Genomic DNA, 11,451 nt, shown 5'->3' with positions numbered 1-11,451 from the left:
TTTCTCTCCCTCTCAATATATACAGATATTCATAGGTATACCATATACATAATATCTGCATACATATATATAGCCAGTTACTTATTTCTATTAGAATGGAACCATAAATATTTATTTATTTTATTCTATGAGTCACAGTCCATTACTATCAGTTTTTATTTTGCTGCCAAAAAGATCCCAGATTTGGCCATTAGGGGCACTTTCAAGTTAGCGCCTGTGTCCTTCTGACATGCCCCCATAATTTTGTGAGCACTTTTAACTTCCTGACACTGCAACAACCAGGATTTCATCCTGATACCTTTGATTCCAACAGAGCATCAAGGATTCATTCTAGCCTTCCTCTTTTCCTTATTTGTAACTCTCTCCTCCATCCTCAAGAAACTTGCCTCTTCCACAATGTACTTACTTTCATGCTTGGTCCTGGAATATAGTATATAAAAGACTTTCAGAAATGCTAAACCATTCCTCTGTGAAAAACAAATGTACTAAATAAAGTACAACATCTATGTATAGATCTTTTTGTTTTTCACCTTTATATTATCCAATAGAAATGCTGTTTCCCCAAGTTACATGGCTGAATTACTTTTTTCTCCACCCCCTTCAGTGCTGTTATTTATTTGGTTCCTGGGTTCCTTTTATATTCCATTTCCTATTACCCTTATATCCAGGTTGATTTCGATTACTTATTTTGAGAGAAGATGAAACATGATCATGTTTCTAAATGTCAGAACTATATGAAAAGGTGTACAGAGAGGTGTCACCCCACCTTCTCCCTTGACCCCACTTCTATTCACACATTTTTTTCCACCCTACTTCCACCCACATGCTATAGGTGACTAATTTCTTGGTTTCCATTTTATCCCTCCTACAGTTCTTTTTGCACAAATGAACAGAGACATGTATATTTTCATAACCCCTTCTCGTTTACGTGTTTACTATAAATCTGCCCTCTGAGTTTTTCACTTAACAGTATACCCTGAAATTCACCCCATATCAGTTCATAAAAATCTTCCTTATTCGTTACTACACCTGGGCCTCCTCACGCAGCATCATAGTGAGTGTCATGACCTGCCCCGCCCTGGGGATTTCTCCTTTCTTACCGGTTTCCCCCGCAGAATCCCCAGGACCCTGCTGAAGGGGCCCAGCAGACACGATGCAGGTTTTCCTCTCACTGCATCCCTGAAATCGCTGACTCAGGAAACATCTTAAGAGAGATGGCTTTTCACGTAAGAGGCATTGGGATGGGTACAGTGAGGGCAGAATCTGAGAAGATGATCCTTTCTGTCCCCACAGAGGTTATGACTTATTGGGTGTCTCAGATACAACCTGTGGTGAGGAGAGAGCTGAAGGGGGACAGTGGGAAAGACCAAAGGACAGCTAAAGATTTGAGGGAGAGACTCAGGATGGGTGAGACATCATCTGAGCTCAGTGTGAAGAGGGGAAGATTTTAGTACTGAAGAAGATGGTAAGAAACCCCTGGGGAAGGAGAGAAGGCACGGCCAGTGCCTCCCCTCACATTCCCTGGTGCCTACTCTTTCCCTCAGATTCTCGCACCCTGCCTACCACAGTCCCGGGGTGGGGGGGCGCAACAACAGGCTCCTTATAATATCCCCTCCCCGTGTCGCACCTGCCTCTCCTCACAGGACCTCCCCCCTCTGACCCTGGCCACGTCTCCTGAAGCCCCCATTTACCCAACCTCACTCACATTCCCAACCCCAACACTGAAGCCTCAGATCTCCAAGGCCTATGTAAGCCTGTCTACAATCTGCCCATTGCAGAAATCTATAAGCTAAAACTAATTCTTGTATATCAGCTGCAGAGGATCCAGAAATTCCAAACCAACCTCCGCCCCGAAGAAAGAGAAATCATCTTGGAGGAAGAGTAAAGGAGCAGAGCAGGGATGAAAAGAGAAATAGTCTTTGCTAGTTCTGGGCCCTGTGCAAGAGGAGCCCAAGAAGGAAGAACCTGGGGGGTGACTGCCATCAATAAGGAGCAGGGAGTAGACGGGAGGAAGGCAGGAGCAAAGGCTGGGAAGCAGGAAGGCTCTGGATGGGTCTGCAGGGCAGTGCATGGCCTGTCTTATCAGAATGCTGGGCTGAGGGTCTGCCTTATGGTTGTGGGGCCCTGAGGAATATTTCTCCAAAGGCAATGAAGAGTCACTCAAGATTGGGTGCAGGGACACCTTGAAAAGTGTATTTAGAGAGATTCCTAGAACAAACAGTTCTGCAGCTTCTCAAGGTGGGAGGTGGAGAGATCTCTGGTTGCAGAGCTCTCACAGCCCGGGGCAACCCCTCTGCTGGGGAAGCTGCCTGTCCCATAGTCAGTTTCAGCCTCCAGTTCTTGGGCTAAAATTGGTACTGCCCCAGAGTGAACGGGAGCAGAAGCCACAAGGTCAAGTCTGGGTAGTAGCTGAGAGAGAATCAAAGCCAAGGGGCACTCGGGTGCAGTGCTTTTTGCTCCTTGTACGCTCTCCCTCCAGTACTAAGTCTGGACAGGAGATGGCAGCAGAGGGCGGCTTGGGGATGGGGTCCACAACTTCCCCTGATCCATCCTTCTGAATGTGGTGTTCTCAGGGGTAACTCAGATCCTGTCCCTAGATCACACAGTGCCCAGACAGTGGAGGAGACAGGACTGACACGTAGGGAACAATTAAGAACAACCTCGAACCACAGGATGTGTTACAGTCACTCAAGTGCCCCAGGAAAGCAGAGAAGGAAGAGGGAATCGGTGTCAATAGCTGTACCAGAGATGGCGCGCCAACGCCCGAAAGGGGCAAGTGGAGAGAAGGGGGCTAGTCCTAGATATGAAAATATATTCTTACTTTGGTGAAAACAAAAATTCCACAGGAGCTGAGAGAATGAATAAGCTGGCAAATCCAAGGTAGTCATCTTCCCCCATGAGAATCGTTGGGTGGATGGGACGGGTGAAAATTCCTTGGGAGCCATCTCTTCTGGGCATCCGCAGCGGAAATTTCCGCGAAAGTGTAAGGAAAGAATGACTTCGAGATGGTTATGTGTTCTGCCCATCCATCCACCCTGCATCCTTTATTCCTATTGCCTTTTCTTATAACAAAATTGACGACCCTGCTCAGAGAGAATGGTGCTCCTCTTCTGCCCTTCAAGATAAGATTATATGGAATGAGGAAGCAAAATTATTTGAAAGAAAAAAAGACAAAAACACAGGGTTTAATAAACGAGTAAGCCAGCAAATCCAAGGTAACCAACCATAGCCTCTTCCCTCCGTTTTCCTACGGAATTCACATCCACGAGGCGGCGGGAATCTTCTCTCCCTTCTCCGACCTCACCCTGCCCCACTGCAGGACCGGGCCTGGAGGTTCCGCGCCCCAGCCCCTCTCAGCACCCTCTCCTCCCCAGCCTGCTCCCCAGGACTCACCGTTGCTCAAGGGCGCCCCCTGACGCCCACCTCAGCCGGCGTCGCCCCCTCCGGCCTTCGTCTACCCTCGACCCCGGCACTTGGTCGGCGACGCGAGCTCATCTCCCGCCCGCGCACACGACCGTCGCCGTCGGGACTGACGCCCTCAGCTCGGCGACCGCTCGCACCGGCCCCCTGCGTGCGCTCGCGTGCCCACCCCCGGGTCCCCACGCCGAAGCCGGGCGCGTGTTCCCGGAGCGCCGGAGGGCACGGGCGGGGTCGCCCCTCGGGGCCTGTGTCCCTGCCGGGCCCTGGCGACCGCCTGCCCCGCTTCTCCCGCTCGCCCTTCCGACCTCAGGGGCGCGGGTCGCAGCCGCCCGGGTCCGGATCCGCGTCCGCGTCCGCGTCCGCACGGGGTTGTCGGGGCACGTTCCCTACGCCGAGACCGCCCCTCTCCCGGAAGAGCGACCCTCTTTCCCCTCGTGCCCCCAAATGTCCCCACGTGTCCTTAAGGTCCGGCGGCCTGCAGCCCGCGGGAGGCCAGGGACCCGTTGGGTCTCTACCGCGAGAGACTGACCCTCTGAGGGTGGCTCGCCCGAGCAAGGGACTGTAGATAGTTCCCTTTTAGTGACAAAGAAGACCCACCTCCAGACAGTCCAGACAGCCCTCTTGGCGCAGTGGGCAGCGCGTCAGTCTCATAATCTGAAGGTCCTGAGTTCGAGCCTCAGAGAGGGCACAGGCGTTTTGCTGTAGCAAAAATTAAGCAATGTTTCGCCCTGGCATTTAGGGCCCATACGTACTCTGGTCTCCACAGGTACAGGGATGTCCCCAGCAAGGCTTTGCCAGAGGACTGAGTAGCAAATACGTGCCCAGAGGCAATGCAGCCTCTTAACAAAAGTAGTGATAGTCACAGCCGTAAAGAGTGACCATTGTTCCCTCTCCGAAGAATGAAAATCTACGAAGGAGAGAATAGGCAATGTTGGTGCAACTGTGGACGTACTGTAGTGAAGTGGTTCGATTTTTTTTTTTTTTTTTTTTTGCACATCTGTGAGAATCCCCTAGACTATTTCTGATCTCCTTTTCTTCAAACTTCCTCTCCTTGTCTCCATGTTTTCTGCCGTCTCCAGAGACTGTATCCTCACTTCCCTCCAGACCTGCTTTCTAGAAGCGGGAAGACCAGGGCAGTCAGTCCCCCACCAGGCCTAGAAGAGCAAGATAGGGCATGGCGTTGCTGACCCAGGAATTCCCACGCTCCAACCATAACTTTAGCTAAATCTTTCCTTTAAAAAATTTTTTTTATTTTAAGGGTTTACTTGAGCCAAACTGATGACATATGCCAGGGAGCAAGATCTCAAATGCTTTGGAGAATATGTTTTGCAGTTTTTTTAATGCGTTTGAGATTAAGGACAAAACATAAGGAAGATTACACTACCAGCCATAGGAGAAAGCGAGGTGGGGCTTGGATTACCGGACAGTTAACAAGATTATTTGCTCTTGAGGGTAGTTAAGGCTTATTTCAAACCTGTGTTAACGTAGACAACAGAAACAATGGACAGGGCTTGCTTAAGGCAAAGAGAAGTCTTTTCCTGGGGACTGACTGCCCACCTTGACCTGCGCACTTAGGAATTAATGATCAGGTCACTCTGTGAGGTTACTTTCCAGAAACCCCTACCCCCGCACCCCCACCCCCGCCCCCGTTCCTCCTTTTGGTCATAAATCAGTCTGAAGGATGCATTGATGACCAATCTTTGGGTCGGATAGCGTGGTCTCACAGTTCTAGGAAGGCTCATTTCTTGGAAGTCTCAGTATCACAGCCGTCCTATTAAACATTTGGGGATGGGCAATACTGTAATCATGGCATGAGTTGAAGTCAAATTTTCCCAAAAACGGAAGGGCAGGTAAGTGGAAGGCCATCAGTTCTTATGGACTTCATTGCAAAAAAACCACTCTGGATCGTGTCTATCCTGTGAACTATCATAATCCGAGTTTTGCTTTCTGTCTCATTTCTCTATATTTGGCATCTAGTATATAGAAAAACCCAAAGAACGATCATAACTATTATTATGGCTAATATCATTAGCAGTCTCGTAAAAAGACAAACAAAATGCATTGAGTTCAATACCAATCCTTATGTGTACAGGCCTTGTCAATGTCTTGGGATAGCTGTCTACCTCTGATGTCAGTGGCTTCTCATCCTCAAGGAGTTTTTGTTGTCCATTGTAGGCAGATACAACAGTCAGAGATAAGAGTAGATGAGTGGTTAGGTGCCTTATAAGTTCCCTCCCAATGAGATTGGAGAGTGTCTTTTACGTGATGTCCTTTCTAAAAACAATATCTAAAGTTTTTCTCCTATGAGCTTGCTGTGAAAGGTAGTAGTTATCAACTTGGCATTTTCATGAGTGACTATCAAACCTTAGCAACACTATGTCTCTTGTCAATAAAGTCAGCTCATAAGTTCCTTCATCTAATTTCAGCTTAAATGCACTATAACGCATTAAGGAATATAAAAAACAAAAAACGGGGTATACCAGGGATCGGGAAAAAAAAACAAGCGGCCCTCTTGGGTTTCCTGTAGCCCTGATTTTTTTTTTTTTTATCACTTATTTTCCCATGCAATTTAACATAATAGACAAGTTTTCTAAGGTGTCCCAGGGGCCCTTCTGGAACACCGCAGTTATATATATTGAGATTTTAACCCTTAAAACCTCAATTTGTAATGAAAACCAAGAAGTAAGCAATTAGCATTAACTTGGCAGATTTATGAAGACATTTTATAACCTCTAGAAATGCCTTTCATAGACATCAAAGTCAATTATTAACATGAATTTATTTTTGTAAAACCCAGGCAAAATAAAGATGTCTGTTTTACTTAAACCAACAAACTTAAGCTAGTGTTATTTACTAAGGATTAATCTTAGATAATGTGAACTTGAAAAACATTTAAATTAGTTTTTATATTTCTGAGAATTTTAGCATACCCAATCCTTACAAGTACTTGCCCTTAAATTAATTTTAACAATACCATCTGGAGGCAGAAAATTATCTCACATTTACAACATACATATATAGAAATATACAGACAGACACTGAGAACCAGTTGGATCCAAATTTTGTTTTGGAAGCATTTACAATTTATATCTGTCCTTGACAAGTCAAATTCCAAATGACCTTCCCCTTTTAAAATAAGGATAGCCATTTTTAATACCTCAAAGAATTGGATTGACATCTAAAAGACATCAGATTGATCCATTTATCTAAATACTTCATCTCTCTTTTTTTAATCCTTTTACATAGTTTCATTTTGGTTTAAGGGAGAAGGCCTTTTTAAATTCTGAGACAGTCTTAATAATTTTCCATTCATTCTGCCTAATTTTATAACCAGCTTTTTCTAATTGCGTATGCCAAAGATTAATTTAGAAATATCGAAGGATCCTCATCTTGGCCATCTTAGTATAAATGGGAGGCTGACAGTCATGAGACTTGTCAGCCTGGGAGGCACAACTTCCTATGTTAATTTTGAGATCTGTAGAGTCTGAACAAACTTCTAGGGAAAACCAACCCTGACACGCACATCTCCAGATGGTGTATATCCCTATAGGACTGCTTTAGAGGAAATTTTCTTCAGCAACCGCACAAAGATTCTTAGTCACCTAAGAATACCAGAGCAAGGGCCAGCAAGAGCTTACTGGATTCCACCAAGGCCTCTGCCTCTCTTTCCCCAGGTGAACCCATTCTGGTTGCCCTGCCCCTCCCCTCCATCCCCTCACCCCCGCCCCCACCCTGGGGCTCAAGCCAGCTTCTCCAGGGCAGCTTCTCCAGGAACTGCACTGAATAACACCAGGTGCCCATCTCAGTCGCTCTGGATTCAGTGATCTGAACAACTGTTGTCATCTCATTGGCTATTCGGATTGGAGAAGCAAGTGTCCTTTCTCTTTAGGGGCTAAAGAAAATTCAGTCTCTTCATTTAACCAGCGAAGATTTTGTTCAGACTCTCAGTAAGCAATCCAATTAAAAGCAGCAGACCTTTTTTTTTTTTCTTTTCTCTGAGTTCTCTCAGACCTTATCCATCTTGGGGATTTTCATAGAATATCTTAAATAAAGTCATGGACCTGCTACTTAAAAGCAAGGAGGTCCAGAGAGAGATTCACCTAAGTTCACCTTGTGCGAAGCGGGGAGCCAGTGGGGCATGATGGGCCCTTGCTGGTACCTAGCACCAGGTCCTGGTCAACAGGGTGGTCCTGGGAGGGCTTCTTTAGATCCTGCAGACTACGCCAAGTAAATGCTGATGTGAGAAATGCCCAAACTTGTAGAGAATTTTTTTAGTTTATTTGAGCCAAACTGACGGGAAGCAGGATCTCAAATGCTCCCTGAACCTTTCAACTTTTGATTATTCAGCTTTCAATTACTTTGTGATTTAGTCTCTATTAGTTATTCTTAATTTCAAAAATAAGGAAATTTCTAGTTTTTATTCTACTATCCATTTCTATCTTAATTGCAATGTGGTCATAAAATATATTCTGTAAGAATTAAATCCTTTGGAATTTGTGGCTCAGAATATGGTCAAGTTTTGTAAACATGTATATATGTAGTGGTGGTATGCATTGTTCTAAGTTTCCTAATCATATTATTCAACTTTTCTGTAGCCTTTTTTTAATCTTCTATATTCTTATTTTTTGTTTGTTTCAACTATTGATTACCGATAGATTTGTCTATTTTTGTCCATTTTTCTTCATAAAGTTTGAGACATTAATAAATGCATAAAATATAATAGAACGCTTGTATCTTCCTGGTGAATTAAACCCAAACATTTACTAAGTGTTCACCTTTCTCAAATACTACTTTCTGTTTTAGAGCATATGTGGTCTAATATCAGCTTGCTTTGATTTAGTGTGTACATGAAATATCTTATTTTCATACTTCATATCCTCATGTTTTAATGTTCCTTTTAAACGTGCACATTTGAGATTTTTTAATCGTCAGTCATATAATATTAACAGATTAATAATAATGCTTATTCTATTTACATTTAACATAATTACTAATGTATTTGTATTTAAATTTTAAATTTGGATATACTATTTTAACAAGATTTTTTTGTTTGTTATGCCTCTTTGTTGCTTTTCTTCCCTTTTCTTCCTTTCGATTGCTTTATTGTTATTATAATTTTATGTATATTAATAATATATTGATTCAAAATTAAACAATATATTAATATAAGAAAAATAAGATTATATTAATTATAAATATAATAAAAATATTGTCACATATTCCAATATTTTCTATTAGTGTGGAAGTTATACACTTACTTAATAGTCTTTTGTTAATTAACCTACAAATTACAACACTATTCCTTGACTTATCAAGACTACTATTAGTTGGGACTTTTACCTTCTTTCCAGAAAAAAAAATTTAGAATTCTTTTACTTTTTCACTCCCAATTATTAACCTCTCAATTTATATGCCTTTGTTTTTGATTCTCTTGGACATATATACCTGAGTAAAATTGCTGGGTCATATGGTATCTCTATGTTGAGCATTTGAAGAGCTACCAAACCATTTTCAGAGTGGCTGCACCATTTTGCAATCCCACCAGCATCATATAGGAGTTCCAATTTCTCCACATCCTCACCAACACTTGTTTTTGTCTTTTTCCTTCCAGCCATCCTAGCAAGTGAGTGATATCTCACCATGGGTTTGACATACATTTCCCCCAACAACGTTGAGCCTCCTTTTATGTGCTATTGGTCACTTGTATACCTTCTTTGGAGAAATGTCTATTCAACTCCTTTGCCCTTGTAAAAGTTGGTTTACTTGTTTTTTACTGTTGAGTTGTAAGAATTTTTTTATATTTTTTGGATATAAGTCCTTTACTAAAATATGGTTTGCACGTTTTCTCCCCTCTGTGGGTTGTCTGTTCCCTTTCTTGATGGTCTCCTCTGAACTACCCATTTTTTAATTTTGATGAACGTTAGTGTTGAAGAACTAAATATTGCAAATAGAGTCGAAGTTCTCTTTTTATCCTTTTATGACCCTATTTCTTTACTTCCCTCCCCAGAGACTACCACTGTTCTGAATTTCATCTTTATAATTTATCCCTAGCTTTTTAAAATTATGTAAAATACAACATAAAATTTACCATCTTCACCATTTTTAAGTATACACATCAATAGCATTAAGTACATACTGTGCAACCATCACCACCATCTCTAGAACATTTTTCATTTTGCAAAACTGAAACTCTGTACCCATTAAACACTAATCTTCCATTTCCCTCTCCCCTTGGCCCCTTGTAATTGCCATTCTACTGTCTGTCTTTATTAATAAGTAACTCATAATAAAAGTGGAATCACACAGTATTTGTCCTTGTGTGACTGGCATATGTCGCTTAGCATAATATCTTTGAGGCTGATGTTGCAGCATGTGTCAGAACTTCCTTCCTTTTAATGGCTGACTGTAATATCCCAGTACATATACAGTAATGACTGTAATATCCCAGTACATATAAAGTCATGTACTGCTTAACAACAGGAAAATGGTCTGAGAAATGTACCCTTAGGTGATTCTGTCATCGTGCAAACATCATAGGATGGACTTACACAAACGTAGACAGCAGAGCCTACTACACACTTAGACTACATGGTATAGTCTATTGCTCCTAGGCTACAAGCCTGTACAGAATGCTACTGTACAAAACAACACAATATTAAATCCAGCACAAAAGACAATGGTGCAATCAAGACATGAAGTAAGAGATACGTGAGGCTGCTGCCTGCATAACATGACATAGTGTTTTACAGCAAACTTTTTTTAATAAGTAGAAAGAATACATTCTAAAATAATGATAAAAAGTATAATAAATACATAAACCAGTAACATAGTCATTTATTATTCAAGTGTTATGTACTGTACATAATTGTATGTACTATGCTTTTATATGATTGGCCACACAGTAGGTTCGTTTACATTAGCATCACCATGAACACGTAAGGCTTTGTGCTATGGTGTCATGATGGCTACAATGTCACTAGGCAATAGGAATTTTTCAGCTCCAATTTAATCTAATGGGACTGCCATTGTATGTGTGCTCCATCACTGAACAAAACATCACGATGCGGTCCATGATTATATTCACATAAAATGCCATTTTGTTTACCCATTCATCCATCAGTGGACACATTATAAATTTGGGAGTCTATTCGTTGCTACAGTCCAATAGAATAGATCTACTGTTGGCCTCTACCCTCTGTATCATATTTCCACATGGATGCTAAGCACTTATATTGAGGCACAGTGGTTGTGGCAGGGTAGGCAAACTATAGCCAGCAGAAGACCAAATCTGGCCAGTCTGTTTTTGTAAATAAAGTTTTATTGGAACATGGTCCCACTCATTTGTTTACATATTGTCTGTGGCTGCTTTCATGCTACAACAGCCGGGTTGAGTGAATGGGGCAAAGAAACATGTGGCAAAGCCTAAAATATTTACTACCTGGCCTTCTAAGTAAAAGTTTGCTGTTTCTAGGGCTATAGTAACAAATAGACTCCAAAATTTATAACAGCTCAAATGTAAGTTTATTTCTCCTCCATGTAACAGTCCAAAGTGGGAAGCTTTTCTCCACATTTGATTTGTGGGCACAGGATGCTTCCACCTCATGGTTCTGCAATCCTCTTGGGCTTTCATGTCATTCACCTTGAGCTGGTAGAAGAGAATAGACAGCCAGGAGGGGACTTCTTAAGCCTTGGCCCAGAAATAAGACACATCCTCTAATCATGATCTGTCAGCAAGAACTAGGTAACCAACAACGTTTCGATGCGAAGGATGGCACACTCGGTCCCTGGCTTTGTAGCCTTCTCCCAATGACAACACTAGGCTGCAGACTTTAACCGTCTCAGCCACACCAACAATAAGTAAAAGGGAGGCAGGATGGAAAAAGACTAGAAAGCAAGTCCACCTGGCTTGAATTCTGAAGCTGGGGCTTTCTCAGCCTGGAGAAGGCCAGACAAATATTACATCCTCACATCCTCAAACATGAGGAAACAGAGATAGGCAGCTCCTGACTGTCACAAAATGCCAAAGTGAAG

General features: G+C 42.6%; 1 non-coding gene across 1 annotated transcript; it reads left to right on the top strand.

Annotated features, from left to right (window-relative positions):
• The first annotated feature begins 4,035 nt into the window (after positions 1-4,035).
• Positions 4,036-4,108, top strand: TRNAM-CAU (transfer RNA methionine (anticodon CAU)). Its single transcript has one exon. It is a non-coding gene; the product is annotated as a tRNA-Met (tRNA).
• Positions 4,109-11,451: the final 7,343 nt, after the last annotated feature.

Source organism: Pteropus medius, unplaced genomic scaffold, assembly GCF_902729225.1.
Source record: "Pteropus medius unplaced genomic scaffold, Ma_sr-lr_union100, whole genome shotgun sequence".
NCBI lineage: Eukaryota > Metazoa > Chordata > Mammalia > Chiroptera > Pteropodidae > Pteropus > Pteropus medius.
Note: the sequence above shows the minus strand (reverse complement) of the source record. Positions and strands in the feature narration are given on the sequence as shown.